Consider the following 7,043-nt stretch of genomic DNA (forward strand, 5'->3'; position numbering starts at 1 on the left):
CCTCGGAAGCCGCGCTGTGCGCTCCCTGATGGATCTCTGGGCAGAGCTCGCAATCGGGAGGCTCACGCTCATTAAGCTCCGGGCGGGGCCCTCAGGGGAGAGGCTCGGTGAGTCAGGAGGGTCAGCCCTGGGCCAGGCTCCCGAGGTTCCCAGACCCCGGGTCCAATAGCATCTGCATCTCCAGGCATCGCTGTCTGGGTGTCCCGGACCACCCGTCACTGGCTTCCTGCTCAGCCCCTGGGACACCCGGAAATGAGGCAATTCCCACGGGCCCGGGTGGGAAGGGCAGATGAGACTCATCCAGAGGCTTCCGAGGAGGAGACCTCCAAAGGGCCGCCGACCCCTGGAGCCCCTCGGAGGCATCAGCATCACAGGGAGGGACCGTCACAGCCCGGGGCCTCCAGACTGGACTCGGGGATGGTCCCTGCTCCCCGCAGGTCAGTGAGCGCACAGGTGACCCTCACAGGTGACCCCAGCTCTTCTCCGGGCTTCCCATCGCCCCACTTACCCTCAAGCGCCCACTTAGGATTAATAACAAGCCTTGAATCTAGATCTTCCTTGATTGACAGTAAGGTTAGTCCCAGTGAACCAAGTATAAGTTGAAAATATCATTAGTTGAAATGCATTTAATACACCCAACCTACTGAACATCAAGCTTTAGGCCACTCTGCCTCAGAGGTGCTAAGGACACTTTCATTAGCCTACATTTAAGTGAAATCATCTAACAGAGTCTGTTTTCTAACAGGGTGTTGAATAGCTCATGTGGTTTATTGAATATTGTACTGAAAGTAAAAACCAGAATGATTGTCTCGGTCCAGTATGACTGTAAGTGTATTCGGTTGTTTTATAATCACTGCCACTGCTCAGAATCATGAGAAAGTATCTTACAGCATGATGAGAGGGCTGGAAAAGATCAAAACTCAAAACTAACAGTATGGTTTCTACTGAATGTGGATTGCTCTTGTATCATCATAAAGTTCAAGAGACTTAAGTTGAATCATCGAAAGTCAGGGACCATCTGTATTTACTGTCTGCCAAACACGCTGACAAGGGCTTCAGATGCATCATCTTGCTCAGTCCCCACGGCAACACTAATGGTAGGTACCACCGTGCAGAAGGAAAAACTGAGTGAGGTTAAATCACTTGCCCCGGGTCACAAAAGGACTAAGGGCAGGCTGCTGCTGCTGCTGCTAAGTCACCTCAGTCGTGTCCGACTCTGTGTGACCCCATAGACGGCAGCCCACCAGGCTCCGCCGTCCCTGGGATTCTCCAGGCAAGAACACTGGAGTGGATTGCCATGTCCCTCTCCAATGCATGAAAGTGAAAAGTGAAGTCGCTCAGTCGTGTCCGACTCTTAGCGACCTCGTGGACTGCAGCCCACCAGGCTCCTCCATCCATGGGATTCTCCAGGCAAGAGTACTGGAGTGGGGTGCCATTGCCTTCTCTGAAGGCCCCTCCGAAAACCACCAGTTTTCTTCTTCCCCCCAAAAAGGAAATGGTGGAAAGTCCAGCAAGACTGGGAGCTCTCTGAATGGTAACCAAATCAGAGGTCGCACGCTAATATTTTTATTGCAGTTTCATGATTCTTCACCACAGACTTCCCCAGTGGCTCAGACGGTAAAGCCTCTGCCTACAATGCAGGAGACCCAGGTTCAATCCCTGGGTCGGGAAGATCCCCTGCAGAAGGGAACGGCAACCCACTCTAGTACTCTTGCCTGGAGAATCCCATGGATGGAGGAGCCTGGTGGGCTGCAGTCCATGGGGTTGCAAACAGTCGGATACAACTGAGCGACTTCACTTCATGCCTCTAGATTCCAAATTGCTTTAGTCTAAAGGCACTTTAAGACAAGTACTATTGGTAACTCTAAAAGAAAAGCAACCTAAATATCCCTCAGCAGGAGACTTTGTAAAAGGAACGTTCATAATATATCTTTGGGGGAAAAGTGGACCACACTTAATTACTAACATGGAAAGATCTCCAAGATACATGGTTTAAAAAGTAAAACAAGATTCAGAACAATGGACATGGCTTGCTGCCATTTGTATATTTTAAAAGAAAAGGAGTATATATATATATTGATCATCTAAACAATGACTAACCATGGAAAAATCCACAACTGCATGGTAGATTTGACGAAGAGAGGTGAGTGACTGGAGACTTATAAGCAAGAGGATGGGAGGACTTATTTTGACTGTAGTCCCTTCTGAGTTTTGTATCATAGAAACCTATTTCCACTCAAAAAGAAAACAGAAATTAAAATTGAAAGGCAATCCCCTTGTTCTCACTGTACCTCCATCCACCCCAAAATTCAATGAAATTGATTCACTCAACATTTTCATTTACCCTCTTGGTGAGTCCCCCACTGAGTCAACTCTTGGAAAGGGATCAGAGTAGCTCTGCCTTGTGTCACTGCTGGGGAGACCCCGAAAGATGTGTCCTCAGAGACTGGATGCTCTTGGGGTCCTGATTTCCCTTATGGGGTCCAAGAGATCATCCACTGAGGGCAGGAACTGCCAATCGAGTGCTCTGGAAGTGGAAGAGATGCTGCACCCCTCGGTCACCCTTGGAGGCTGGACGCTGGGTGAAGGGGGAAAGTCCAGGATCCTCCTGTAACTGGGGGCTGAGCTGGAATCTATGTCTGAAGACTTCAGGTGGGAGAACAATGACTTCCCTTGAAAGATTTTCTTGTAAGGATCTCATACTATACTTAGGATGTGTTCTGTTCTCCCAAGTTATTTGTAGCTTAGGTGTCTGGCTTAGGCTGCCTGAATTAATGGGTTTTACTGTTCTTCTCTGGGTTTCCCTGGTGGCTAGTCAGTAAAGAATCTGGCTGCAATCTGGGAGACCTGGGTTCGATCCCTGGATTGGAATGATCCCCCTGGAGGAGAGCATGGCAACCCACTCCAGTATTCTTGCCTGGAGAATCCCCATGGACAGAGGAGCCTGGCAGGCTGTGGTCCATGGCGTCACAGTCAGACACGGCAGAGCAGCTAAGCACATCACAGCACTCTTCTTCTTTATAACTTCTTGTGAAGTTCTTTCCTAGCTGCTGTTATTTGCTTTCTTTCCTGAGGCTGTGATTCCTACCCAATGAAGAAGGGATGACATCAGTTCCTCTCTCTGTGGTCATCCAGGTTCAAACATGAGGTCATCATTTGGGACCTCAAGCAGGTTACTCACCTCTCAAATGAGGTCAGGGTGGAGGAGCACCCAGCCTGGAAAACAGCCCTGAGCACACGTTCAGCAGATAATTGTCTCCTCCATCATAACATCTCCTCTGCCCTCCTCCACTACCCAGGGTTGTTAGAGCACCTCGTTCTTTTCAAAGCACCTCTGTCTTTACCATCTGTGAATCCCAAAACCCAGCCAAGAGCTGTCCTTTGCATTTTGCAGATGAGTCCATAGGACCCAGCTTTCTCCAAGTGACTTGCCAGGATCACATCACCAAGTGTGGAGGAACAGGAACCAGACCCACAACTGGTAGGTCAATGAGTGTGATAATCTCTAGGTCCATCCTTGTTGCTGGAATTATTTCATTCTTTTTTTATGGCTGAGTAATATTGGATGGGAATTTTTTATGTTAAAGTATGATCCCATTAATTCAGCTAAAGGAGTATCTGCGAAATTCAGGTGAGAGAGAGGAAGGGAACAGACCTCAAGCTGGATACAGAGAGACCCAAGGATATTCCAAGAGGATAATATGGAATTTGTGAAAACTTAGACATTCGCAATAACATGGTATGCTTGTAGAAGTAAGTCGTTGAGATTTGCTAAAGGGTAAATGGAAAGCAGGGTAGCATGGAGGTGTTTCACAGAGAACATCTGAAAGATAAAAAATTTAGACACTGTCTTAAGAGGGACAGGGGACACTTAGCACACATGGTGTGACATCACACAATGACATCACACAATGACATCACACAAACCTGGACTGTGACATCACGGGACTGGTGTGGGATTTGCAGAGCAGTTTGCTACCAAGAGAAGTGAATTTTCAGTTGTTCAGTTCAGTCGCTCAGTCGTGTCTGACTCTTTGGGACCCCATGGACTGCAGCACACCAGGCCTCCCTGTCCATCACCAACTCCCAGAGTTTACTCAAACTCATGTCCATCGAGTTGGTGATGCCATCAACCATGTCATCCTCTGTCGTCCCCTTCTCCTCCCGCCTTCAATCTTTCCCAGCATCAGGGTCTTTTCAAATGAGTCAGTTTTTCGCCTCAGGTGGCCAAAGTACCGGAGTTTCAGCTTCAACATCAGTCCTTCCCATGAATATTCAGGACTAATTTCCTTGAGGATGGATTGGTTGGATCGCCTCGCAGTCCAAGGAACTCTCAAGCATCTTCTCCAACACCACAGTTCAAAAGCATCAATTCTTCAGCACTCAACTTTCATTATAGTCCAACTCTCACATGCATACAAGACTACTGGAAAAACTGTAGCCTTGACCAGATGGATCTTTGTTGGCAAAGTAATGTCTCTGCTTTTTAATATGCTGTCTAGGTTGGTCATAACTTTTCTTCCAAGGAGTAAGTGTCTTTTTATTTCATGGCTGAAGTCACCATCTGCAGTGATTTTGGAGCCCAAAAAAATAAAGCCTGACACTGTTTCCACTGTTTCCCCATCTATTTGCCATGAAGTGATGGGACCAGATGCCATGATCTAAGTTTTCTGAATGTTGAGCTTTAAGCCAACTTTTTCACTCTCCTCTTTCACTTTCATCAAGAGTCTCTTTAGTTCTTCTTCACTTTCTGCCATAAGGATGGTGTCATATGCATATCTGAGGTTATTGATATTTCCCCCAGCAGTCTTGATTCCAGCATGTGCTTCATCCAGCCCAGTACATACATTCTCATGATGTACTCTGCATATAAATTAAATAAGCAGGGTAACCATATACAGCCTTGACATACTCCTTTTCCTATTTGGAACCAGTCTGTTGTTCCATATCCAGTTCTAACCATTGCTTCCTGACCTGCATACAGATTTCTCAAGAGGCAGGTCAGGTGGTCTGGTATTTCCATCTCTTTCAGAATTTTCCACAGTTTAATGCGATCTACACAGTCAAAGGCTTTGGCATAATCAATAAAGCAGAAATAGATGTTTTTCTGGAACTCTCTTTGGTCTCTGGTTCCTCTGCCTTTTCTAAATCCATCTTGAACATCTGGAAGTTCATGGTTCACATATTGTTGAAGCCTGGCTTGGAGAATTTTGAGCATTACTTTACTAGCATGTGAGATGAGTGCAATTGTGCAGAAGTTTGAGCATTCTTTGGCATTGCCTTTCTTTGGGATTGGAATGAAACCTGACCTTTTCCAGTCCTGTGGCCACTGCTGAGTTTTCCAGATTTGCTGGCATATTGAGTGTAGCACTTTCACAGTGTCATCTCTCAGGATTTGAAGTAGCTCAACTGGAATTCCGTCACCTCCACTAGCTTTGTTCGTAGTGATGCTTCCTAAGGCCCACTTGACTTCACATTCCAGGATGTCTGGCTCTAGGTGAGTGAGCACACCATCATGATTATCTGGGTCATGAAGATCTTTTTTGTGTAGTTCTTCTGTGTATTCTTGCCACCTCTTCTTAATATCTTCTGCTTCTGTTAGGTCCCTACCATTTCTGTCCTTTATTGAGCCCATCTTTGCATGAAATGTTCCCTTGGTGTATCTAATTTTCTTGAAAAGATCTCTAGTCTTTCCCATTCTATTGTTTTCCTCTATTTCTTTTCTCTGAGGAAGGCTTTCTTACCTCTCCTGGCTATTCTTTGGAACTCTGCATTCAAATGGGTATATCTTTCCTTTTCTCCTTTGCCTTTCACTTCTCGTCTTTTCACAGCTATTTGTAAGGCCTCCTCAGACAGCCATTTACTTGTTTGCATTTCTTTTTCTTTGGAATGGTCTAGATCCCTGTCTCTTGTATAATGTCATGAACCTCTGCCCATAGTTCATCAGGTACTCTGTCTATCAGATCTAGTCCCTTAAATCTATTTCTCACTTCCACTGTATAATCGTTAGGGATTTGATTTAGGTCATAACTGAATGGTCTAGTGGTTTCCCCTACTTTCTTCAATTTAAGTCTGAATTTGGCAGTAAGGAGTTCATGATCTGAGCCACAGTCAGCTCCTGGTCTTGTTTTTGCTGACTGTATAGAGCTTCTCCACCTTTGGCTGCAAAGAATATAATCAGTCTGATTTTGGTGTTGACCATCTGGTGATGTCCATGTGTAGAGTCTTCTTTTGTGTTGTTGGAAGAGGTTGTTTGCTATGAACAGTGCGTTCCCTTGGCAAAACTCTATTAGTCTTTGCCCTGCTTCATTCTGTACTCCAAGGCCAAATTTGCCCATTACTCCAGGTGTTTCTTGACTTCCTGCTTTTGCATTCCAGTCCCCTATAATGAAAAGGACATCTTTTTTCAGTGTTAGTTCTTGGTCTTACATTACTGGTCAAGGCATAGACTTGGATTACCATGATATTGAATGGTTTGCCTTGGAAATGAACAGACATCATTCTGTCATTTTTGAGACTGCATCCAAGTACTGCATTTCAGACACTCTTGTTGACTATGATGGCTACTCCATTTCTTCTAAGGGATTCTTGCCCACAGTAGTAGATATAATGGTCATCTGAGTTAAATTCACCCATTCCAGTCCATTTTAGTTCGCTGATTCCTAAAATGTCGAGGTTCAGTCTTGCCACCTTCTGTTTGACCACTTCCAATTTGCCATGATCATGGACCTAACATTCCAAGTTCCTATGCAATATTGCTCTTTACAGCATCGGACCTTGCTTTCATTACCAGTCACATCCACAGCTTGGTGTTGTTTTTGCTTTGGCTCCATCCCTTAATTCTTTCTGGAGTTATTTCTCCACTGATCTCCAGTAGCATATTGGGCACCTACTGACCTAGGGAGTTCTTTCAGTGTCCTATCTTTTTGCCTTTTCATACTGAAGTGGTTTGCCATTCCCTTCTCCAGTGGACCACGTTTTGTCAGAACTCTCCACCATGACCCGTCTGTCTTGGGTGGCCCCACACAGCATGGGTCATGGGT

At 45.7% G+C, this 7,043-nt stretch overlaps 1 long non-coding RNA gene across 1 annotated transcript in view; it reads right to left on the bottom strand.

Moving 5' to 3' along the window:
* Window positions 1-7,043, bottom strand: part of LOC139036974 (uncharacterized) — a 32,204-nt gene that overhangs the window by 19,487 nt on the left and 5,674 nt on the right. The gene's annotated exons all lie outside the window — the stretch shown is intronic.

The sequence above is a fragment of the Odocoileus virginianus genome, chromosome 10 (assembly GCF_023699985.2).
Source record: "Odocoileus virginianus isolate 20LAN1187 ecotype Illinois chromosome 10, Ovbor_1.2, whole genome shotgun sequence".
NCBI classification, from domain to species: Eukaryota; Metazoa; Chordata; class Mammalia; order Artiodactyla; family Cervidae; genus Odocoileus; species Odocoileus virginianus.